This window comes from Malurus melanocephalus, unplaced genomic scaffold (assembly GCF_030028575.1).
Source record: "Malurus melanocephalus ecotype Western Australia unplaced genomic scaffold, MMel_1.1 scaffold_92, whole genome shotgun sequence".
Classification (NCBI taxonomy): Eukaryota; Metazoa; Chordata; class Aves; order Passeriformes; family Maluridae; genus Malurus; species Malurus melanocephalus.
In genome coordinates, this window is record NW_026623324.1 from 1,648,947 (window position 1) to 1,674,295 (window position 25,349).

The 25,349-nt window shown below is 40.7% G+C and overlaps 1 long non-coding RNA gene across 1 annotated transcript in view; it reads left to right on the forward strand.

Annotated features, from left to right (window-relative positions):
• The window catches only part of LOC130574924 (uncharacterized), a 50,714-nt gene extending 39,100 nt beyond the window's left edge, over positions 1–11,614 (forward strand). Inside the window, exon 3 of the long non-coding RNA XR_008965484.1 lies at positions 11,287–11,614. This is a non-coding gene — a long non-coding RNA (uncharacterized LOC130574924). The remainder of the gene's footprint in view (positions 1–11,286) is intronic.
• The last annotated feature ends 13,735 nt before the right edge of the window (positions 11,615–25,349 follow it).

A 25,349-nucleotide genomic window follows, 5' to 3' on the forward strand; every position in this document is an offset into this window, starting at 1 on the left:
ACTTTTGATCATCTGTGAGGTGTAACCGAATGTACTGGTAAAGACCACGTGCTTTTATGTGTACAGGAAAGTTGYACCTGGCACAGAAGTGCCTCAGAAGATGCCATGTACACTGTGCTTCAGTTCTGATTTCTGCAGAATGGGAAAAGTTAGGACAGACCTTTAATTGGCAAAGTTCTGCAATGGGAGTTCTGTAGTGGTCTGTTGTTTTCTGACATAGCTAAATCCAGCTCACAAGCAATGCATTGGGTCATCACATGCCAAGASATAAGATGATTTGAAAAGCATTTATAAGTACCTGAACCAACTTGTCTTTGGCCAAATCACAAGGAAGCAGGTTCTGTCTCCTTTGATTATCTCCATGTTACAGTATGTGCTCTTTGCAAACTAATCTTTTAATGTTCACATCCATTACAGCATGTAAAAATGAGACAGATATAACTTTATCAATATGCACTTTAAAATCAATCTGATTTCAAAAGTCAAATTAAGAATGAGATTGTATTGAGTATAAATGGGGTCTGCAATCATAAAGCTACAAATCTGATAAAATAATCTATATAGATTTCAAGTGAAGRGAATTTCTTTTAGATTTCGCATGTAACCATCGCTCTGCAATGTACTATGTATTAAAAATATTCTCAGCAGGCAGCCACAGCAGCTCTTTGATCGATATCACATACAGATTTCTGCACACAGCCCGACAAGTGTCTGAATTTCTCTTTAGAAGCCACTTTTCCCTCTGACAGTATTTGCCTCCCACCTGCCATACACACAAACTGTGTTTTTACTTCCCACATGGCTGTCMGGGATCCAGGGGTTTGGGTTCCTCCAGGCACTGGCAGGGGAGTGCTATTTTGGCCTCCTGCACTCCTGGTCCACCTCGGTGTAGGCTGTTCCCTTCCAGTTTGCACAAACTTTAGAAATACAAACTTCAGAAATCTAGAATACTATTCCAGACATTTAGAAATGTCTAGAATACTAGAAATACTGGAACTGAAGAAAAACTAGATTTTGAAATATCTAAATCTTCTSTGAGATAAAACTGACCATCTCTTTCTCACTCAGCTCTAATTCTGAGGCATATTTCAATGAAACATTTTTTCATGTGCAGAAATTTAATAACCTTTATAAACCAGAGAGTTAAGTTCGGTGATGAGTCTCAAATTTTCAGATGATATTTAGACTTGGATGGTGAGTGTTGTCTGGGCTGCATAAAGGGAGATGGAGGGAAGTTCCTGAATGGATGGGAGATATCCTAAAAATGAAGAAAACACAAGCTGAACTCTCAACTGTGTAAAGAGAAACAACAGGCAAAGATAGCCAAAATAAGCAAAAATTGAAGAAGGGCCACTTATAAACCCTGACAACTAATAAATGCYCAGATCTTGCAGATGTAAATGTGGAAAAACAGGATATGAGAATGCAGACAGGCACCTGAAGAGTGATATTCTGCTGGCTTTTTACCTATGCCTTGTGGGACTGCCATGCACAGGCAGAAATCGGGCAGTGAGGAGCTGARTGGCCCAAAAGTGAGTGCCCTGACTTTGTCCCAGAGCTGCTCAATCCTGGCCATCTGGAGCAGGAGGAATCTTTCAGGCAGTTTCTCTACCCTGAAGATAATACTTRCTGGACTTCCAAGGTCATTCTGCCTCGTCTTATTTGCCCTTCATCATTTTGCACAAATCAAGTGCAGCATCATCCACCCAAATGTGTGTTATCTCCCTGGTAGTCAGCAGTGCTTGGAAAAATCTTGCTACRGCCAGCATCTTTTAAATTGCTTGCTATTTTCCACATTGTGAAGATTATTTGTCCAGTGACTGCCACCTGTCTCCTCCTTATCCTTCTTCTAGGCTAATAAAAAAAAACCAAAAACATAGCTATAAATATATTCAAGAAACCTGGTATAGTATTTCCTAGATCTTTGAGATATCATTCTACGTGGTTACAGGAAATCAATTTTCAGACTCTTGAAATGGAAAGAAAACTCCCTAGTGCAGCAAAATCAAACATCTAAATGTTCCTCCAGCAACAAACTTGAAATTAATTCAGACTTAGGGACAGAAAACTACATCACTGTTTTCTTCTTGGCTTTTCTAAAAGTGATACAATGTCCTTATTTATGTTCAAGTAGCTATAGTAACCTTCTTGTTCTGGAATTGGGATATTTCAAGGCACACATTTAAGGAAATGTAAATCCTGATATCTCATGGGTGGTGGGCTCTGTTTCCTTTAGGGTTTAGCAAGTGGGCACAGAGGGCACCACCATGAMGCTAATGTCTTGAGTAACCTATAGCTGAATACCAAAGCTACCTCTTGCAGGTAGCTGAAAAGAAAAATCCTGAGTTTTCTGAAGTGTAGGACTACTCAAGGATGACACATGGAACCAGGTAGAAGTGCTTYGGTCCTGAGATTTCATCTGGTCAGTCCTTATGAGTACAAAATTACTTCGACATGCAACATTGAACATGGGTGTAAATGATTACCTGGGCTGGGTGTTAGCAGCGAATAGTTACTGACGTGGCAGCAATTTCTTAACTCCTTCTTTCCTTTCTGCTCACCTGGGTATCAAGAAACAAATTGGGATACACCAGTGGCTCACCCCAAGCCCCATGGAAATGTCCTCTCTCATACATGTGGTGCTCTGTGTTATGAAGCTGGTGACCWCCCCCCTTGATCTTTATTTTGTTTTGCTTTTTGTGTTTAGAGCATTACAGATGTGTTGTAAAATATAACTACGTGGTGTGTTACATGCTTTAACTACTGAGCAAAGCAACAAGGAAGGAAAGAATCAGTCTAGACACAGAAGCAGGAAAAGCATCCGTCAGGGAGTCCAGTGACTTGTTCTTGCATTGATGTCAGTCAGCACAAAGTGTACGTTCTTACATGTATCTGTGTGATTCCTGGTTGTTTTTATTTTATGTCTGTACTGCATTGTTTTCCCTGCAGCCGTGTGCCCTGGGTAGATCTGATCCTCTGGCAAGGAACAGAATCAGAGACAGTGGGGCTGTGTCAGTACAGCAGAAGTCATGCTGGGGTGGTGGGATTGTCATCAGCGGCTGCTCGCAGTGCAGAAGAGCGGCTCTCAGGAAAGCCTGCCGAACACAGGGCTTTCAGAAAGATTCTTCTGATATAATCCAAAGCAAGAAATGAGGTTTGTTTTGGTCAGCCTGCAGCTCTTTCAATTACAGATGATTCTGTAATTTTAGACATTTCCTCTCCTCTTTATTAAAAATCAAAAAACTCAACTGATCACCATGTATACACAAAGGTGTGGAAATTGTGATGTGGAACAGAAAGTGCTGGAACATACAGATTTGATTTATATTTCATGTGTTAACAATTGTGAATATCCACTGAGARTCTGGCTTTTCTTGCTGTGCTTAGTGTAGATTTGGTACAAGGAGAAATAGAACATCTACTSATTCACTACTGATTGGGCWAGTAGATTTCTCAGGCAATATCCCCAAAGAGTAAAAGAAGAAAAGAATGTCAGTTATTTCATCCTAAAGTCACAGTRCAGAGACAGTAGATCAGCAGACAAGGTGYTCTGCTCCTTGTTTCCAAGAGCTACATACATATTAGTAGTTTTAAATGCAAGCCTAAAAGTCACTTTCTGTTTATGTTATTTCACATAAGTGTCACAAGATAACTCAGTCACAGGACAGATTCAGTTGTATCTCACCATGATATGCCAAAAACCTGCTGTGTGCTGCACTACAACTGTGACAGGGGAAACTGGGAAATCAGCCTTGTATCCATTTTAGAGGCTCTGTTTCAAGACTCCCAGTCCTGGTCCATGTCACGGTCACTGCACATCAGTGCTCCTCATGGAGCTTGTGACCCAGCTCCCACAGCCGGGGCTTTTCTGGCTCCCGTAGTTCATGCCTAAGTGAACTGAGGCATCCTTCCATTGCAGCWGAACCAAAGCATCCATTCCTCATGGCATGCTGGGAGACTAAAGGTCCTTCAGGTGTAGGTGGGATTCCTCTGCAGGCAGCGACATCTTCACACAGCCCTAAAYCCTGCAGGCACAAACCCTTCAGCCTTTGTGCTGCCAGTGTTTGCCACAGTGGCCCTTGCACACTGTGCAACTGYCTGGCAGCCTCTCCTCCCTTGCCTTCCCAGCTCAGCTCACCACTCCCTGTGTCCTGCTCAACAGTRACCCAGACTTGGAGGAAAGTAGAACTGAAACATCAGTTTTTCAAGGGATTTCCCTAAGGAWATGGCTTTGTTTACATAGAGCTGCTCCTTATGGTCAAAATCTGTGAGCTGAAGAGCAGCGAGCTCTTCTCTGCAGCAAGCTCTGGCTGAGGATTTGCTTTTTACCTTTGCAGATCCCCCTAGATCTACTCCATTTCGTCCTGCTCATTGTGCAATTAAGAACTGAAATGGGAATGTTCAACCCAATACTGAGGACGGGCACTTCATTTCTCTCCTATCTGTTGGAATGGCAAGTCCCCACGCTTATTCCCCTGGTGCTCTGCTGTACTGCTCTGGCGAGAAAGTCATTACCCTTTTCAGGGGAAATCTCCGTGGCATGCAGGTGTCAAAGGCCTGAAAAATCAAAAAGCTGTTACRGTTTTGGAAGCTGCAGCAGTTTTCTCAAGGACAGCTGTAAATGGCACTTACTGCATACAAATAGGAACCAGCAATGATGAAAAGAAAGCAACACATAAACAAATCAATGACAATGCCAACAAAAAAGTGTTCTGCTGCCAAGAACATACTTTATCTCTTATTAGCATAATTATTGCTTAGAGTTTCAACTCCAAATGCCACACACAATTAAAAAGTTATGTTATGCTTAAATATTTCATCATTTTTTGACAGGAAGGCAAGCTTAGGGAGAACAGGGTATGAATTGCATCGCTGCCTTGTTCTATGAAGTTATCTCACTCCTTTGAGGAATTACCCTCTTGTACTGATAAGCCAATGGCAGACAAACCTGATAGAAAACACGSCCCCCCTGCAGCAGGGAGAGTAGAGGGAGCTGCTGCCAAAATGCAGCAGCTTCTAGATTTTTAAGATGCTGAAAACAGAACCAAGGATTTTCACCAAGGAAAATTTCACACTAAACTTTTTACTCCCAGGGAAAGGTTGGGAGAGGCAAAGAGCTAAGGTCTGGTCAAGGAAAGTTGTTTAGATTGTTTTTCATGGACATAGCTTCAACTACCTCTTTCCCCAAACCTTGCTGAAAGAATTGTAAATGCCATCCACATTGTTAGATGTTAGATACAGACTGTCTGTTAGATACAGACAGAACCTGGGGGCCCAGATGGACAGCGAGCAGAAGTTTGATCTCAGCTGGAAGGAAGCAAAARAGAAGTAGTAGGGACTCCCTCAAACCAGAGAAAGGAGAGGATGGTATTTCCTAGTCCTCCTCAAAGCACTGCTTACAACTGTATATGAAAKGATCACATATCCCTGCAAATGTAGCCTTATATTTAGGCAATGAAAAATCTGCATGAAGGCAGTGATTTTTACCCAGCCTGATCCATTCCTTTTAACTAGGAAAATAGGTACTAGTGCTTTGAGAAKCAATGACATTCTTGAGTCTTTTATGAACCAATAAATTTGAACTGCGTATCTCTGCCTAAATACTGCACTTTCTCCTCTCAAAAATGGTCCATATTGTCTCCAAAATAAATTTAAGGGAGCTTTGCTGGTAACCTCTCTGGGATTAAAGTCCTGAAGCTGAGTCATGTATAATGGATCCACCTCTGAGAAGTCCCATCAATTAAAAACAGGTGTGCTGCAGGAAAGTGCTCTGGCAGCAAATTACCATCAGAAGGACCTTTCAGAGTCAAGTCCACGYTTGTTTTATTGCAGGGGGCTGCTGGGTCATTACCTCTGGAAATCAATTCTAGAGGGTGACAGATGCTTTCAGCCTGCAGAGCTATGCAATGTGGCAGGCACCAAAGAGCTGCAGTGCTGCTGTGGTTTCAGGGGGAGTCTGTTCATAGCTGGTGGCTATAATTAGCAGAGCCCTTTATGCAACTGTCATGTCCCTGAGAGAAATCAATGCTGCAGCATTGTTTTTACCTTCCTCACCTTACCTAGACTGATCTAAATTGAAATGCAAATGCAGCCATGAGCTGCAGGTTTTGAACCATAATTTGAACAGCTTCACTAGTGTAAGAGAATATTTCAGCTATAGCAKAAGGTGGTGCGGAATAAAGATGTTTGCTCATACAATTGCCTGGGGAGAGCTCAGGGCTGGGAATCTTTAGCAGGTTAGACAGATGTTTACCAGGTATGACACAGTATCATTTATCCAGTTGGTTGGTTTAGAAGGCCCCCAGAGATCCTTGTTTTCCTTATTTTGCAATGATTCTGTATATGTGGGATGATCATGTTACTTTCAAATTGTTTGGCAAACTGGAGGACCAATAAAGCTTAATTGGGCTCCTGTGCAGATTCCCTTACATCTAACAATGCGGATGGCATTTACAATTCTTTCAGGAAAAGCATGTACAGAAAATTCTCCCTCCACAGTGTTTTCTGTTGCTGTAAGTTTTACAGGACCAGAATACCTCTGAAACCTGCAAAGCTTTGATTGAAATTGGCTGGTTAGTGCAGTAGTTATTAGCCAAGTGCTGACACATCTACCTGCAAGCAAGCACAGAGAGTGATTGTGAGAGCCCTATTACGCCATGAAATCAGGTTGAAATGTGAAGCTGATGCAGGAGCCTTTATGAGGCAATTTAACAAATGACCACTCTGGGGGGAGGGGGAGGGTGAACAGGAGGAGGTACATAAGGTTTTAATTATACTGATTATAGAGTGGATTTTTTAGTGCATTGCAGCCATAATTATGTGATAATAAGGCAATTCAAAGCCATCAGAAGCTCTTCTTAAAATTTTCTCATGTATTTTGTGTCACTGGTAAAGGAACTGGAATGTACGAGTGTATCTTATTCATTTATAGTGGTCATCACTGGTAAAACATTAAGGACCATAATATGCTCTAAGGACTCATTAAGTGGGATTAAAACAAGGCACAGATTAAAAGCATGAATTTTATGTGTAATTTTATTTTTGTATGCTTCAATGCTTCAATACCTGAAGGCAGAATGACAGCTGCAGACAATGAACTCATGCATGAATTTAGTGCTGATGATTTTTACTTACAGAAGGTAGAAAGCTTGGGGTTCTATTTGACCTCCTATATAACATTGCAGGAGTGTATGCACTCTAACAACTCTCAGAAAACAGGAGAATGGAACAAGAAATGTTAGTTAGATGTGTTTTTTCATAAAACTCCCTCTTTCAATAGTGACAAACAAATGGGAGGAGTGGGGAATTCCTTTGAGTCTCAGAGGTTGTTACAGATGATAATTAAAAGGGTGGGTCTGAACACTGAGGACATGCAAGAGGGAGCACATCAAGGAACAGCATCTTTGTTAGAGTGGAGAGTGAGGCATTCCACACCCAGTGGAGGTAGAAACTGCCTTTTTTCCCCATATCTTCTGCTGACCTAAGAAAGAATAAGTCAAGTCAAAGGAATCCCACRGAGACCAGTTAAACAAGTGAATGAAACACTGTGTGGATCTGCCTAAAGAAGTACAATGTATTAAAACAAAAATGACCAAGAGATCCAAGTTTATCTTTCTGCTGTGATCCTTGCTTTTCCCAATTCGTGCACTGCTTGCTTTCTCAGTGTGCATTTTTACAGTTTCATGCAAATTTATCCCCAGGGTTTCTGGACGAGAAATGTGTAGGTGGCCAGAGAGTGTTCATGGCAGAATTGGATAGAAATATTTGCTCATCTTTCATTTGCCTGCAATASGTCTTCCCTTCTGACAAAATATCAAAATGCTGCTGGTAAATAACAAATGGGATGCACTGGAGTTCAAGACTGCAAACAGTCTAAGGAAAAAATGTGTCACTCATGGCTGAAACAAGCTAAAGCTGTTAAAATGCTTTTCAAGCTTCTCCTGCCTTCCTCTGCACACAKGAATTAAGAGGAATCATCCAAGAGAAGTCACTGGAATTTGATTATTGCAGATGATTTGCCTTATTGCAGCTGATTTGATGAGTAGGGTGGAGGACGGTGGGAGTAAGCCCTCGAAGCACATGTTAAAATAGATTATTTGTCCATTCAGTGTCTTGGGGTCTTCTGCTGTCACATCTTACCGCTGATGGCTTTTGCCTGTCTCTGAGATGGAGGGTGATGAGGTTCTATGACTGTTTCCAGATTGAACAAAATTCAGTTTGAGATCTCTACCCTTATTCCAGCTCAAAATGGTGAATGAAACATGCTGCCAGTGTGCTGCCTTTCCTCTGCCCTCTCTGGGGTGTTTATGCAGAGCTGGATCAGCATACTGCTGGGAATGGCAGCATGCAGACAGCTCTGTCCCCCACTACTTTCTTTTGTTTTTTGGGGTTTTTTTTTTGTATTTTTATATGTCTGTTTTTAATTATCAGCCTATAGGAAAAAGCTGCAAGCAAAGTAGTTTTTCCCTTGGTTTCYTAAAGTCCCTGGTGCCACCTGTTTGTAGTGCATGGTGTACTAATGCTGGATGCAAGGCTCCAGCAGCTGGGGTAAGGTGGCATTTTAATAATTCATGCATGGTCTGTTTGTCAGAGCTGTTTTCTTACCAGCACACCAGCTTTTTCCTTGTGTGACAGCTGGAATGTTCCCTCCAGACTACGYTGTGCGCAGTCACTCCACACTGCTTTCTGAGCCCAGGCAGCAGATGTAAATGATCAAGGATGCATAAATCTTCAGCAGAAGGCAAGGCTGGTACTCARTGGAAAGATGAGCCACTGATCTTTGGATATCTTCCTGACACGTCCTGACACTGGCTATCTTAGCAGGTTCTGCAGCTTTTTCAAGTATATCAACTTTACAATTGGCTGATGGTTCTTGTAAATGAAGAASATTCTTGCCAGGGATCATTTCTGGTTAAAAGATTAAAGCACAAGGATGAAATTGAGAGGAAATCAATTTTGATTTCCAAGTCTTTAGACGCGTGAAAGATGTTTTCTTAGCTCTGGAGTCAGAAAAACTGTATCTGTGCTGATATGTGTTATGTTTGCTTCATCCAGCTGCTGAAGAAAAGAGGCTTCACTCCCTTTGAAGTTTACCCTTCTGAGCTCAGTGCTGGTACAAGTAACTGAAGTGGCAGCTTTGCCCTTTGAAGATGCCTCATTTCTGTCTCAGAGCTTCCTTCATTTTTTCCTTTGGAAGCTGTGGGAGTTAAGGGAATACAGAGCCAGTGTGAACTCAATATCAGTAAGGCTCTAAAGTCCTGGTAATAAAAACACTGTAATAAGCTGAGTGAACCAGTAGCATTATCATCATCAGGTTTCATCACTTCTATTCCTGACAGAAAACACTTCATTTTTTCAGGTCCCTCCGTGAAATGTTGTGGTGTTGAAAGTGACTCCCTCACCATGGCTACAGGGGGTTGTCTTGTAACTTAGCAGTGCCTTAGGTACATAAACCCAGATGCAGCAAACACCCCACAGCACCACACCAAATCCATAGGGACACTACAATTCCTCTAGCTCCTTAGAAATACGTATTCCTGGGACCATTTCATCATATATTTTACATTTTCCATTTACTTTTTTCTGTGTTCTTAATTAGCAATTAATTTTACAGCATCATTCTGACTTTTTGATTATTCAAACTTCTTTATTTAATACACTATAGACAGATAAGAAAAAAAWGTTTAAAAGTTTAGCCTCTCCCAGCCATTTTCATCATTAATTTCATCCATTTCTTATTTTTAATTGCTGCGTTATCTCTCTAGCTCCAGTCCTGCTCCAATATGTTAGGAGGGAAAAACTCATCCAGACTAACCTTCTGGTTTCTCCCAGCCCCTTTGGCTAACTCATTCTAGGGTTTTAATTGCATTTTTAATTAAGGCTGCTACAGCTATTGGCTTTGAGCCTTTTATCATGCACCGTATTTTTTTAGCATGCAAAGCAGCACACGCTGTTCAGCAGGGGCAGCCTCTCACTGAGGCAGAGGTACAAAGTGGAGCACATAACCTTACCTGCTTTAAGAGCCTGGGCAGGAATATGGACATCTTAGGTAATTTCTCAGCTTTCTCACATGTTTGTGTTTAATTTAGTAATTTCATCATTGTCTCAGTTCTCTGACTGTAAAATATCCTCTCTCTTAYCAGCTAGTGGCACAACTACTCAAAAATACTCAGCCTCCTTCTGCCTCAATCATACCATCATGATCCAGCAGATTCTTTGGCACACACCCTCTCACAGGCACCAATTAACCCCTGCCTCAGCACCAGCACTTCTGGTRTTTGCAGGATGGCTACCTTCTCTCATATGTGTCCTGAACCCCTGTATCAGCTCTTTTCCCATATCCCAGATCCATTATCCACTGCATAGAGCCCGAGAATGAATAGAGTGATGTGGCTGTCTGTGCCCACCTAAACCTTGCCCTTCCTCTGCACATTTGCACATCCTTTGTGTGACACAGSATAGGAGTGCATGCTCTCTGCTGTGGACAGAGAGAAAATCCATCCTGTCCCTGCTGAGTGCTGTGGTTGCACCACCTTAAGCAGAGCAGTCACACACCATTAATGCCCAGCTAGTGTGGAGGATGCTTTCCTAGCTGTGGGTTCAGTGATCTGCTATTACTGCCCTGTACATGACTCATCTCTGTGACCTTGTGTTAACATAAAATCCAGACYGCTGGCTAATAGGAGTTGTGTTTAAACAGTTGTAAGGGAGCACCCTTGACACTGCAGTCATTAAAAACAGCATTATTTCATTTCCAAGAGTGTGCAGACTTTGCTTTCATATCCTAGCCAAATGCTAACTGGTTATCTATCCAAAGTCTTACTTTTTGTGTCTCAGAGGGGTTTCTTTCATTTTTTCTAGCAACCACAGTTTTGCTCTCTACCCTARACCCCACTGGATTGCTCACATGCTCTTATAGTGCCACATAGAATGGAGGTGTATTTGTATACTGGAAAACATTYTGAGAAGAAAGGACTGCATATAATATTCAAATATAAGGACATATCATATTAGTAACTGGTATATTCTTCCAACTGTTCTGCATGCTCATAAAATGCTCTGAGTTTCTCTGATGCAATGTGAGCTGTSAGAAGAGTCGCTGCTTACACAGTGATAAATCGCAATCACAAATGAACCTGAGGTGTCATAATTGCTCTGCCTCCAGATGCAGCAGATTTCACCATGCATTAGAAAAGCATAACCAGCAATAAAACTGCAGGGTAATTAGYTCAGTAAAAGCAGGGTGGACTTCTTGTAAAACAAGCTAACATACCTCATTTTTTTCAGCTCCCTCAGGAAAATATCTTCAGGAAGAAATTAATTACCTAAATTTCTGACAGGCAGGAGTTTCTAACAGCCRCTGACCCAGGAGCTGACTCAAGCACAACATTTAGGGAACTGGTATCAGATCAGCCCTTCCCATGATGAAGCCACTGGTTCTGAGGAACAACTGATAAGTTGGAGCTCACAGTTTRCCCTGCCCAGTGGGGACAATCCCAGCGATGAGAAATGGAGCAGCTGCACAGAAGAATTCTAGGAATAATTAATAAATACCTTTCAAAAATTTATTAGCACTTTAAAGTTAGTTTCCAGACAAAACCTACTCACACTGATTTAGCACCCAGCAAGGTTTATTCCTATGGATCTAGCTATCAGAAGATGTTTGTCCAAATAAAGTGTCARTTATTTGGCAAGTCCCAAATACCAGCTTTTCAGTCACTGTTGTTATTCCTTGGAGCCATTATACTCACAGGCATCTYATGAACAAAGGGACATTTTTCTCAGATGGAAAGAGTTTCAAAGCCCAAACTTCCTTCCAAAAGACTTTTTTYCAGGCAGCAGAATATCAGGATACAAAATGTAAGCGAGGCTTACCTGTTCATCATAGCTACTTCTCCCCAGATTGTRTACACAATCACTGGAAACGAAGAGTAGCTCCATGCTGAATGAATAATGCTCAGTCACTGCTACAAACTGACAGATGCTCTCAGTGTTTTGGCTCTTCAGACTTGATGCTGCAGAACAGAAACATATGAGTTGAGCAGGTCACAGGCAGACTTAATATCTCCTGACAGTTCATTTGAAGGTCTTACCAGGTCAGACACAAAAGTCCTCCAAAAATCACTACATTGATTCCACACTCAACCCTAACAATTACTGACATTCTGCTCAGCRGGAATCACAAATCACCAAGAATCACAAATCAGTCCTTGTGATGCTCTCCCAGATGGCAAATCTAGATGACAAGCAAATAGGTGTAGTTCTGGATGTAAAGAATATTCCTGCATTCTGAGCTGCTGGGGGAGGTAGATGACAGCAGTATTTGTAAGGAAAATTTGGGAGGTAATTGAAACAGTCAGGCTTAGTGATACTTAGAATTTTACCAAGTCACTTTCACAAGCTTTTACTGTGCAATTATTTGTAGTTCCCTGCTAATGATTCATTAATGTCATTAATTTCTTTATGAATCCTTGAGTTTCACTAAATTCACATATACTAGTTTTTTTCCAGCTTTSTCTTTTCTACCTTTTCTTGATAATCGAAACATTGTTTTCTAAGAATTTTTTTTTCTTTTGTTCCTTTTCATTACTTTTCCTTTGAAAAAGGGTTTAAAAGAACTATTTGATACAATGGTATTTATTAGAAAGTTATAACCCTTGCAGGCTTTTGAAGCACCCTGTGGAGTTTAAAGGAAAATTGCATCTTCAGTAGAATGTTAGAAGCCTCAAGAGTATAACTGTTAAGATGCTTATAATAGTTCAGGGGTTTTGATAGCRATTTTCAGTAGAACTTCCTGAATGTGTCCATAATTCTCCTACAACTTTAATAAGGCCTCTTGGGACAATCTCAACTCACTCTTTGTTGACGGATTTACTCTGTGCCATTTCCTTGAAAGTTCATAGCCTGAAGGCGAAATTGTTAAAATGTCCAAGACCCTTTACCTCTTTTGGGCACTATCAATGGGCCTTAGTAGGAGCATATAAGTAAAAAAAGGATATTAGCTACTTTTCTTTGTGTCTGGGAAGACACAAAATWTGTGTCTGAGAAGTGATGGGAAGGAACCACTTCTCTAATTTCAGTGRGTGTTGTCAGGCTGTTTCCAGAAAGGGAGCTTCCTYGCAATTWTTCAGCCTTTGAGTAATCCCTCTAAACCTCTCTTGGCTGCTTCATGKGCTTTGCATTTTCTTTGTTGATCTATTTTTAAATAACCGGACAGATACACTATAACAGTTCAATTTATTCTTCAATATTGATTTTTTAGGCTGGCACATGATTTGATCTCATGACTGCTTGCAGAGACAGCTCTTTGGGGTCAGGAYRTTTWGATAAAAGAAATTGCATTMTTTCACCAGCCACATGTCTATACGSCAGGAGGGCCAGTCAGGCTGGGTCACCTGGACTGCTTACACTGGAAATTATGGCTCTACTTCCATGGCAAGTAGTGAAAGTCCATGTGTATGTCCTAATTAGATTTGAAATATCTGAACTCAATATTGTATGGTACAAAAGGTGCCAAAATGGGAGATGATGCCTTACCTACCCAATATAAAAACTGTTCCTTTTTTAATTTTTATGTCAGAGTTTAAAGTTAACAGATTAATTAGGTTAAATTTCATGTAAAGTCAGAATTSATGTGGGCTGAGGTGTGATTTTTACAGTTAATTTCTGGCTAATAAGGGAAACAATTTCRTCTGAAAATCAGAGGTCCTGAAGGGAAAATATTTCCAATTGATTTAAACACAAATGCAACAATGGCTAAACACCTGAGAATGAGGTGTACCTGATAGAGGAGAGGGTCAGCTTTGCTCKTCTCAAGGATAGAGGCATCCACATCAGAACTGCAGGTGTGTCAAGCCATCTACATTGGTCTTATTTGCTCTGCTCAGTGCTGGCTGATGATCTGGCCTTGTGAAMATTTACCTCCCATTCCCTCCCTGTCACTACTCAGAGACTGATTTGGGGAGCATATCTGAGCTGTTCAAATTCTTGAAGTGGACTGGAAGGCAAGGAAGAAAGGATTATGGAGACTGCCAGCACTGCAGCAGCTACTGGAAGAGTGCACATCACCCAGGCACGTCASATGCAAGGTGGCCAGAGAACACCATGGGTTGCTTGTGTTCTCTACACTGTTCACACCCAACGTGCTGATATGGGATCAGTAGTTTATTTAGGAGCTACTTTTTATTCTATTCTACAGTATATTTTTCAGACAACTCTCAATTTGGAAACAGCCACCACAGATGGGCAAGTAAAAAACCTAACTTTATAAGTGATGGCATTATGGTAGGCAATTAAAAAACCCCAACAAGAGCAGGTCAGTTGGCTCATCTTTTCTGCAAAAGGACAGCTATATAAATATCTTTCATACTAATAGCATTTTTTAAATCTATATAGTAAAACTGTAGAATGAGAGAAAATATTACAATTGTTGAAATTCCACTGCTCTTTATGTTGAGTAAGTAGCATTTCATATACACAAGTATCACTTGGAAAATACAAAACAGAGACAAYTGTTATAAAACTTTGTAACATCCTTAGCTACAGATGAATAATTTTCCTTACAATCTTAAAACACCAGATACATAGACAAAAGCAAATGAAGACAAATTATGCTACAGGAATGAGACTGCATCAACTATTAGATTATCTTTTACAGCTGATATAAAGACATACTCTCCTGAAAGCATGCCACAGGGTCATAATTTTCAAAAGAGGAAGGCTATACTCTGGAACTATATATTTGTAAGGACTATGGTCTGCAGAAATGCTAAATTGCACTGAAAGAAGGGACATTTAAATCTAATTATAGACAGATTTTCTAACTCAGCAGACAATATAATTTCCTCTATAGTTTAGTGATGCTATTTTAAAAATAGCTTTCTTGATTATTCTATTTTCATAATCAGAACCATTACAATATAAAATGATGAGGTGAAAATGCAGTTTTCTTTAACAGAAGCAGAAGAAATATGTTTTGGCGAGTTTATTTGGGGGCCTGGAGGAGAGATCTTCTCTTGCTGCAAAGCATCACACCATTTGTCATCAATTTAATATATAAAAAAAAGTGCCTTGGGAGTAAAGTCACAAAAGTATATTTCACAGTTGTATGTAAAATGCTGTGATATATATTTTTCATAAATATTTAATGTTTTAGGATGGTTACATCCYGATTATCTTTTAGTCTGTACTTCCCAGAAGACAGGGAAGATTTATAAGATCCTGTGGTAAGAGCCTACTTTTTCTCCCAAAATAATATCGACCTATCTATCACAGAATATAAATGGGAATGTCTAAGCAGAAAGAAGCCTGTGGCTAAAAATTTTGAAGTGTCTGTCTTCAAGTACCAGAATTAGTATTTAGGGAATCAACCACAAGATTCTTGGCTTTTCTAAGCTGATGCAGGTTCTTTTGTGCAATGATCCTTCAGGTCTGTTGTCCCCTTTGCCTGTGGAAAATCACACACGAGCCACATAATGCCATATGCGGGAGGAGACAGCAAGCCAGCAGCTGCAGTGTCCCTGGCATATGTCACACATTTCCATCACAGCCTGGACACCATGGGAAGTCACTCAGGCCAGCTCTGCCTTGTCGCTGTTGAGAYGGACAGTGACACAAAATAATAGACACAAATAGACACACACAACTACAACTAACTTTATTAYGGGGCAGAGGCCCTTTTATCCTTTTAGCAACAAGTGTATACATTTGTGGCAAATACCTATTGGTTAATGAAGCAGCTGTTTAGCTATGATTGRTGGGTTTGCAGAAGCTGCAGTGTCATTAATGTTTTGAGTCTTTGGCCATCTGTGTTATCAGTTCAACATTCCATTCTCCTTTTCCCAGATGCAAGCAAGGTCGTGGTGTTTTGTGGCAGCATCCTCCTCCATGCAGGCTGTTAACACTCCCTTCTGTTTCCCAGGTCTCAGTCACACACCRTTATTAGCTGGATTTCAGAACCTGCGGGGGCCAAATGCTGGCTTTCGCTTCCACACTGCCTGCGGTGCTATTCTGGAAGGGAAGAACTGCACACCAATAGGATTTTCGATCCATTGACAGTTAAACTGAAAACGACTGTTCTCCAGTGGGGGATAACATTTGTTCAATCATTAGCAGTGGAGGGTGTCAGGTAGAAAGGGCTGATGGGGACTGGYATCAGAGCAGTTGGGGCATGGATGAGTTTTGGACATGCCTGTGTGCATACAAACATCCAGAAAATCCTGCAGAATTACTGACAGATAAAGAATGCGGCCCAGAGAAGCAGGAAGGTATGACCCTGACAAAGCTTTCTGGCAGAGGAGCTTGGAAATCAGACACCCCTTTTACATGCGGTAAAAAAATACACTTTTCCTGTGCTTTGAACAGAGACTTATTTGCTGGCAGCAAGCAACTGATTCCATCATTGCTTTCTCCTCCATGCAGTGCTTTAGTCACTGGGGATTAGGTTTAGGAATCAGGAAAGTCCTTCRTGAGATTTCAAAAATATTGCTATCAGCTACATGTCAATGCCGAATGATAGTAGTTGTCAGTAGGGGTTTGCTGGCACTCCTGACTATGTTATTAAATGCCTCTCCCCATCTCATGGTGACGGGGTTTCAGAAAGTGATCTTCCATTTCTATTACTCCATTTTTCAGACATAAAATGAGAAAAACAGAATTTCCTCACTCAAAGGCTGTTGGGAGATTAAAAACACTGAAAATTTCTCTTTTTTTCAGTGTTCAAAATCATTAAGATGTTTCGTAATTGTGGCACAATGATGTAATGTATTAGGTAAATTTCATGGCTGAATAGAATTGATACTAGCATGAAGATACAAATATTCAATAATATTGAGGTTATCTGTAACCCTGAACACAATGGCTATAGTTATGGACAGTAGGAATAACCATCATAGTTTTCTTCATCAATATAATCCTGTACAACCTCATCCATTGTGTGATTATTGTAACCATTATTAYCTGACAAGTAGCACTAACCTATCTGCTTGATACCAGTGAAGCTAGATGTTAAATATGTATGCACTATTCTTACAAAAACCTTGTGGAAACATTCTTTCATTACAGGCTGATTCCTCTCTGATTCCTTGGAATATACAATGCCTTATATTGCATTGTTGTCATCAAAGCTCAGATTAACTAGATAAGAGTGCACAGCCCATAAGTTACTACTTTATAAACAATACTTCTGAATCCAATAATAGGTTTTGGATGTACTGTATTTCATCAGCAGATTTATTTTTGTTCACCAACAGTGCTTTGTATTGTTCCAGGTAAATTGCACTCTATTAAAAATGCTTTTTWAAAAAAGAAACATTTAATGTGGTGTGGCAGGCATGCAGCATATGAAAGCCTTTGTATTTTATAGTCAAACTTGACATGGTAAAAATTTAACTGTAGTGAAATAGAAGGCATCAGTACAATGTGAAAACAATTAATTTGTCTCTTTGACACTTCCTTTTACTTAATAAACACAAAATAAAATAAATTTTCATTGTGTATAGATACACAGCTTAATGTATATCTACTGTCCCRAAATTAATTTCAAACTAATTCAGTTTCATTGGAAAACCTATGCTAATGGTCAGTTCTGAAGCCTGGTTTAAGATTTGAAAAGCAGTTGTTTGCATTGAGGTCATGCTTAGGCCTTAATTCATGAAAGGATAGCTTGAAAAAATATATATACAGTTAATTTGATTTCATTTTTCTATTTATGAAAATATAGTCCTAAATTCACTTTATGGGATATGTAGGAGAAGGGGACTTTAACTGGAAGCAAGAAGAGGCACAGGTAGGACAGGTTTAAACAAAGAAGTGGGGGAGGAGAGACAATCACAATGCCGCATAAAAAGAAAATTCATTGCTGGCAATATTCAAAAGGGCTGCCAATGTTAGGTCTCAACCTAACATCTTCTCAGCTTTTTTGTAGATCTGTCTTAAAATCAGGTGTGAAAGATCAAAACACAAATGGTGACACTGTGAGAAATATGGAGTTTTCCCCCTGGAAACTGGGATTTTTCAGTCTTTTATTCTTTATTCCTGGCCAGGCTGAAGACATGTTTGCAGGATAGCAGGYAGGATTCTGGGAAAGAGGTTTTAAGAGGAAGGAAGGAATGATCTTTTAAGCATGTGTTGTAATTGTTTCCTATATATGTCTCCTGAGTAAGACAGAATAGGATCAGGTCACTGATACTTGTTTTGCCATAACAGCAAGAAAAACAGATTTGGGTGGCAGGGGTGGTGGCAAGGTGTTGTTTTTAAATTGTTTCATGCATTTTTGAAAGCACAGGGGAAAAAACTGTCAGACTTTTAACAGAGGCTCTTCTGGATAGATCTACATTTTAACAGCTGGTAGGCCAAACATCTCTTATATTTCTATCTGTGGTAAATGTTGTAAGAATGTACAGTGGACACTGATGGAAGTGGATAAATCAATAGTACTGTTGTATTATGTTTAAAATGAAGCAACCCAATAGCRTAAAAGCTCATATTAAAATTGTCTTCACAAAGAGAAGTTTTTCTCTTTGTCCTGTGATGTTCTCCATAMGTGTGCCGTTTTAAGGGAGAGTGTAGAATTTGGCCTTGCTGAAGTTGTACTTTTCGTAAACTTTATAATATCTCACATGACTCAAGATTTGCAAAATTATAGGGCTGAGTGACAGAATCTTTCATTTGTACTTCTGATAGGTTTGTTAGGTTGATTGAAAGTCAATGATCATAARATTCAGCCTCAATTTTGATTGATGAGTCAGGTGACACGGCTGAGAAAAAGTAGGACACTGTAGCTTGTGCTCCCTCAAAGTGGCTAAAAATAAAGGACTMAATTTTCAAAAGATTCAGGTCACTGAAATAGGCTTTGGTGTTCATTATAGCAGGTGCATGTGGCAATAGTACCCATGGCCTGTAGCAGACATTGGTTCAGTGAGGCAATGAATAGCACTTACTAAAATGTAACACTGCTAAGGCAGAAGGGTTGCCTTGAAAATTGCCTGTCCAAATAGCACAGCTAGRTGGGAGTATCCCAAATTAGATGTTTTTGCCTGTGTTTCCTCACTGGTGAATAGYAACTCCTGTTGACTTCATTGTGGTGATGTGGGCCTTCAGCTAYGAGGAATAAATGCCATGCCTGAGGGTTTCTGATACAGTCTGTTGGTTTGTGCTGCACTCCCAGTGAAGAATCATTAGGCCTCTGAGCTAYTAGGACCAAGCACTGAAAGAGACAGATTTGCCCTGCAGGAATGAAGAGAGCAGGGTGCCTGTTTCAGTGCTCACCCCAACCATGTGCTGGCTGTAAAGCTTGTGCMCAGGGAAGAGGTTGCCTGGGTTCTCCATCCTCCTAGAACAGTTCTCAGAAAGTACTGGAACTTACGCCACCCTACARTTAAATATTAAGCTCCTTTAAACTGTAGAATACAAACAGCACAGGAAATACCCAAGCTTAGTCACAAGTGTGGTTTACAGRTATGGCTGAGTATCTGGATTAGAGTGTATTTTAGGTACTGGAGACTGCAAAGATGGGCCTCTCATTCGGATTGCCCTCTAGGAGTCTAGAGCCCTGAAAGCCAAGCAGCTGTACATCCTAGCTATCAGCTGTGGATGCAGCAGGAAAGAGAGATCCTTTCCTAGATCTGCAACCGCACTTCTTCCATCGTCCATTACTTCTTGGGCTGTATCTAGACTGCACCTGAAACTCATCCTAAGAACCTGCCCYGTATGATCCACATGCAAGCAGCCACACACAGCACCAGACTTCCCTACTTCAGCAAAGCATCTTGGCCCAGAGGTGACGTGCACTTTTCCCTAGGTCTCCCATGGGGCAGGACTGTTGCATTGCAGGCATCCAGATGTTCRCTGCTATGAATGATAACAGCTTCAGAAACATCTCCAGCCCCYGGAGCCCAGCTGCCTAAGGCAGAGTCAAGAGCAGTCAGCGTCCAGTGCATGCAGTCCAAGTGGACAAACACCATTCTGTCGAAACTCACAGCCCAGGGCAGGGAGGCCTCGGAGAGCAGGGCTGTGCTGTGTACACATGCTGGAGYTCAGGAACTCAGAGTCAAATGGAGCTGAAGCCGAAAGCTATTTYGACAAGTTAATGTGACCTTTCCATGAATGGGTAAGAGAGTGCGTAAGCTGTCAGTGAGAACGTCACCATTGCTGGGTCCAAGATTTTGTCTACCATTGTAACACAAGTTCAACTCAGTCTGTTGTATAAAATTGATTATCCAAGTACACAAATTATACAGTGATGCAAACTGAATTAAAATAGGCAAAAGTACCTACCAATACTCCCCAGTGGTATACCAGTAAACCAAGAGACTGGGACTGGGCCTCAGTTAACCAAAATCAGAAACCATGGGAAAAAAAGCCTAACTACTGTAAAAAGTAATTACAGACAGACAATTTAGTCTGTAATCCTTTCTAGGCCTGTATGTTTTGAAATTGACCCAGAGAAAGCTCGTGGGCTTTGCTGACACCATCGTTTCCCGGGTGCCCAAGAACTGGCATGACATCTTCAAGACAAAACCAAAATGGGTCCCCGAACTGGCAAGATCAGGAAGGAGGCTTGGACACCCACAGTTGTGTGAGCCCACCTGAGCAGGTGCATTCTTTTATTTCCCACCATAACTATCTTTAAGAGCAGACTGCCAAGCAAGGGGAACAATGACAAAAAGTGCTACAGAATAGATGGAAGAGCTATAAAGTATTTCGTAACTTGAACCCTTATTTTTCAGTACAAAGTATTAAGTATATTAACAAATTTTCTTTTTTTGACATCTTGAACAAGCGATTAAAAAGACCAATTCTGCTGGGTGACTGTCACAGGACTTAGGAGCGCAAAGTCACTTTATTGAAAACATTGAATTTTACTTAATGTAATTCTCTAATAAGGTCATGTTGACATCCTGAATTCTCTGAGCTATTACATTCCTTTAGAGTTAGCACAATTCTACAAATCACAGGTAATTACCTTTCTACAAAGACACAACTTGGAATGTAATAGTGAGGAGTTTGAGGAAACATATACACAAAATCATGTATGTAACATACACAAATGCATGTATTTCTGTACATAGATGCAGCCCTCATCCCCACTGGATTTACAACTCTAAGAGCACCAGGTTGCTTTCTGGATAATGTAATTGGGGAAACCTGATGGCAAATATACATGRTGTTACTTTTTGTGTTACATAAAATGCTTATCTTAATAAAACAGTTATCTATCAATTATGCTACCTGGACAGCAAGATCACTGGTTAAATACGAATACTTATTGCCACTCTAAGGAAAACTACATTTATATTGAACAAGGATGACTCACCCAACAAAGAAATTGTGCCTGACCATGCATATAAACTTGCTTGATTCTAAACAACACTACTTCTGATGCAAACCTGCCCCTAAATATAGCTCCAAACTAGGCACATTCATTCCTTTGCTATGACACATCAGTGGTCTTAACCTTTGTGGATAGTGTTGCACCATTAAGTTAAGAGCATAAAATGATTTTTTTTGAGGAAATCACTCAAGCCCTCTCCCTTCCCTCTCCAGTAGAATTTAGCCAGGTARGTTGTTGGAAATTGCATGAATGAGGACACACATTTTGCTGACTCTTTTTCTTCCATGACAATATTTCTACTGTCACCAGTACAGCTGCTGATAAATTTTAAAGGCCTAAATACATCTGTACTCTCTTACTCCATCTCCATCCTCCTGCCAAACTAAGATGGGAATGCATCCCTCCTTCACAGATCACTTTTTTTCCTTAAAAAAGTGCTTTTTCAACTTTTAGAAGTTTTACTTTATTTGACCCAAATCTAGATGATTCTGTTTAGTCAAAATAGAACATCTTACCTATTGGAAACAGAACACTTGGCAACCCATTTGACTGCTTCTCAGCTTAACCACATTTGTGTCAGTGCCTGTGAGGATGTGATTCTTATAAATTCACTTCCTGCCTGCCTACAGGGCCATGACATTCAATCAGAACCCCCAGCTAATCTTATACTAATTTTTGCAAAAACTCACAAATTGAGTATTTAGAAACAATTGTTCAGATAAATTTTCTTCTATAAAAGGAAATGTACTATGTTCCAGCCTTCACCTAACAGATAGAGCAAATCATGAAGGATTCTACTTCTTATCAGTTTCATTTAGAAAACATTCTAGAGGCAGAATTGTTGATAGAAGTGAATTCAGAGAATCTTACATTTATGGTAATCTTTCTTCATGTACACATAATTTAGGACTGATCAATCAGATTTCAAACTTGCTATAAGCACTGAATTTATACGCATGCCAAATCAGTTGCCCRTTGCTATTCAATATTCAGCTGCCAGGGTGACACAGCTTCAATACTGCCTCATGTTCTGCCCATGTAAGTGTTCAYTGCCTCCCACACTGTCCTGGTTCATCCCACCATTCCTCACCACCACCTCTTCTGYTCCCTGTACTGTGAGGTCATGCTGTAGGTATGCCAGAGCAGAACAGGTTTGGCAGGGTAAGCATTGCCTGGTAACTAATTTTATTTACCCAGCTTCTGAGACTTGAGTTTCTTCAACATAATGAAAGTAAGGCTTTTTGTTYCAAGACTTACATAAATTTTTTTTCTTACATGGGATATGGCCATGGGACTACTCTTTTGGGGGCAAAAAAATGGAAAATAAATAATCCTTTCAGTCAACTTGAAGCTTTCTGTGCCTATGAGTCATTTTCAGTTTTCTTTTTCGTGCTGAAAATATAATCTTGATTTAAGTAACAGTGCCAAACATGGGTGGTTCCCTCTCCCCAGGCTTGTTTCTGCTCACAGACTAGAACTCGGTGACTACAGCAGCAGAGCCCCAGTGTCAAATCTCCTCTGTGGCCTATGGCCCCCAGCACAGACCAGGCTCTGGGCAGCGGAGCACTGCTGTGAGATATTCTTGCTTTTCACTGAAGCTACTATTTTTATTGGTTGTCATTTTCATTCACTGGACAAAAGACTAGAGTGCAGTGATCCTCCACCAGGCTGTCATCTTCCTTTGGCCACCATCTCCTGGTCTTCTGGTGCTTTGAGCACTTCAGCATTTCATTGGAAATGTTTTGGTAATTAAAGATTATTCTAGTTAACCAAAAATCTCAGAGAAAAACAGTTTTCCATTAACATAAAGCCTCTTTACTTCCATTTCACTTCTCCCAACAGAAAATGCCAATTTCATATGGTTCTGAGAGGGYCTTACACTTCCTATGTACAAGAGTGGATTTTCTCAGCCTCTGGACTCTGCTATAGAAGCTGCCAGCCCAGTGATGTGGTAGGGGAGTTGTCCTACCTCCCYAGGCAGCAATTAGAGAAACTACTAACTTTCTCTGTGGTTTTCTAGCACCCCAGGACACAAGTGTGGTTTCTGCCTCAGTTCCATGGTGGATTAGAGTGTCTGCCTTCTCTTCTAYTCTTGTAGACAGGCAGCTTGTGTTTGCATTTTCTGTGGCTCAGAGGGGGGTTTTGTGCAATGGAGAGCACCAGTATCTATCAATAGTGGGTTTCTTCACTCCGCTTGCCGCTGGGCTTCCCCAGCAGTAAGGAGCCCAGATATAACAGCATGGCAGGTGGACAAGTGATGCAATGATGTGGTACACTTTATTAACAGGATTCATGTTTTATTAAGAGAGATGATCACAGTAGAATGAAAATTCTGCTGGGGAGAGGCTGTTCTGTAACAGCCTGCTCTCCAATTTCTGTTGCTCCCTGCTGAAGCATGTTGTGAAGTCCTGTTATACAGGACATAACACRGAATTCAGTACACTGAATCCTTGACTGGTCTAGTCCTTGACTACCAAAATAACATGAAAATGGATATAGCATGCTCTGGAACAAAGCTGGAATGGCATAATTGCATTCACATCTGGTATTTATCATGGTAAATAAAATCACTCAAAATYAGAAAACTGAATATGAAAACATCCTTCTCTCCCAAATGAATATGTAATGAATTTATCAGTTATGTTAAGCACTTTGAGTTAAAATATTAACATCAGTAATGGTGGCTAAAACTCAGACTGTCCAGAAGTTTGCTTTGGAAACAAGAACTGGACACTTCGGTGACACAGCTGTGATGCTCTGTCATTGTGCCCCTCAGCCCACTCCTCCAAAAAGCTTTGAGGATAAAAAATGAGTTAGAAGAGTATTGCAGGCTCTGTTCAGCAGAGTCCTCCTTTTCTCTTTAGCCCAGCAAGTCTCCAAGTGTGAGAGGTTTCTAAAAATGGAGAATGACTGATTCATAAAAATGGAAAACTGAAGGAGGCTGGTAAATAAAACTGTTCAGTTACCCAGCCACAGTTGCCTATAACTGAAGAGAGGTGTGYTCTTAGGCAAACATTGTCTAACCTTTAAACAAATATTTGGCTTGAAGTTGGGAAAATACTGTTTTATAGCAAAGACAYGACCACTGCCTATCACGAATACCACATGTGTGTGCTCCTCACATGTCATCTAGAGTCTCCCTGCTAGGCCTGTCTCCTGTGTACCTCCCACATCCCCCAAGTGCTCTACTAACCAACCATTCAAGCAGCTACTGTTTGCATTTATGAACACATTTACATTTTAATCGTGAAACAAGGTGTGGGGGAATGTGTTGAAGACCCTGGAATGACCCAGCTGTGGCTGGCAGCAGGGAATAGACCAGGAACTGGATGAGCTGTTCTGTCAGGCCAGATTAATCCCGTACCTTCCTGTAGCTGTTGCATAAAAGGAAATATTGACATATTAAGTTTCTAACCTGAAAAATTGKTTTGTGCCTTTCATTTTCCTATTCTTTTCCCACAGAAGTCCTTAAAGCTTAGAGGGGCACCTCACAGCTTAAAGACAGGTTGCTGGATTTTATTTACTCTGCTCATACTCCCTGGGCTCAGCCCTAGTACATTTCTAATTTGCAAGCAACTACTTTGTGTCTGCACAAATTGCCATCAGCTGAGAAGTGAAAGGGAAGYGCCAGAACTTTGTGACCAGGGAATCCTCTCTCTCTCTCCTTTACCAGAAGTTGTCTTTATTCGCTCTAAGGGATATTTTGGGAAACTGTAATTTTTACTGCTCCTTTTCGTCTGCTGGGGAATCTCATCTTGCAAGTTTACTGTGTGGTTGCTGTTTGGAATTTGAGATGGAAGAAAGAAGCATTCAGAGTGAAACTTGTGAAGATCACAGGCTGGGGCCACACAGAAGGCTGGCTGCACAGCGCATTTGTATTCATCGTGGACGCTGCTCTGAGCACTAGCCAGGCACTMCACACCATAAAAAAGTGTCTCCAGGAGCCCTGCACAGGAGCAAAGACTCCTTTAACTTGTTTGGGGAGCTGCTGGAGGTCACCTGGTTTAAACCGCACCCC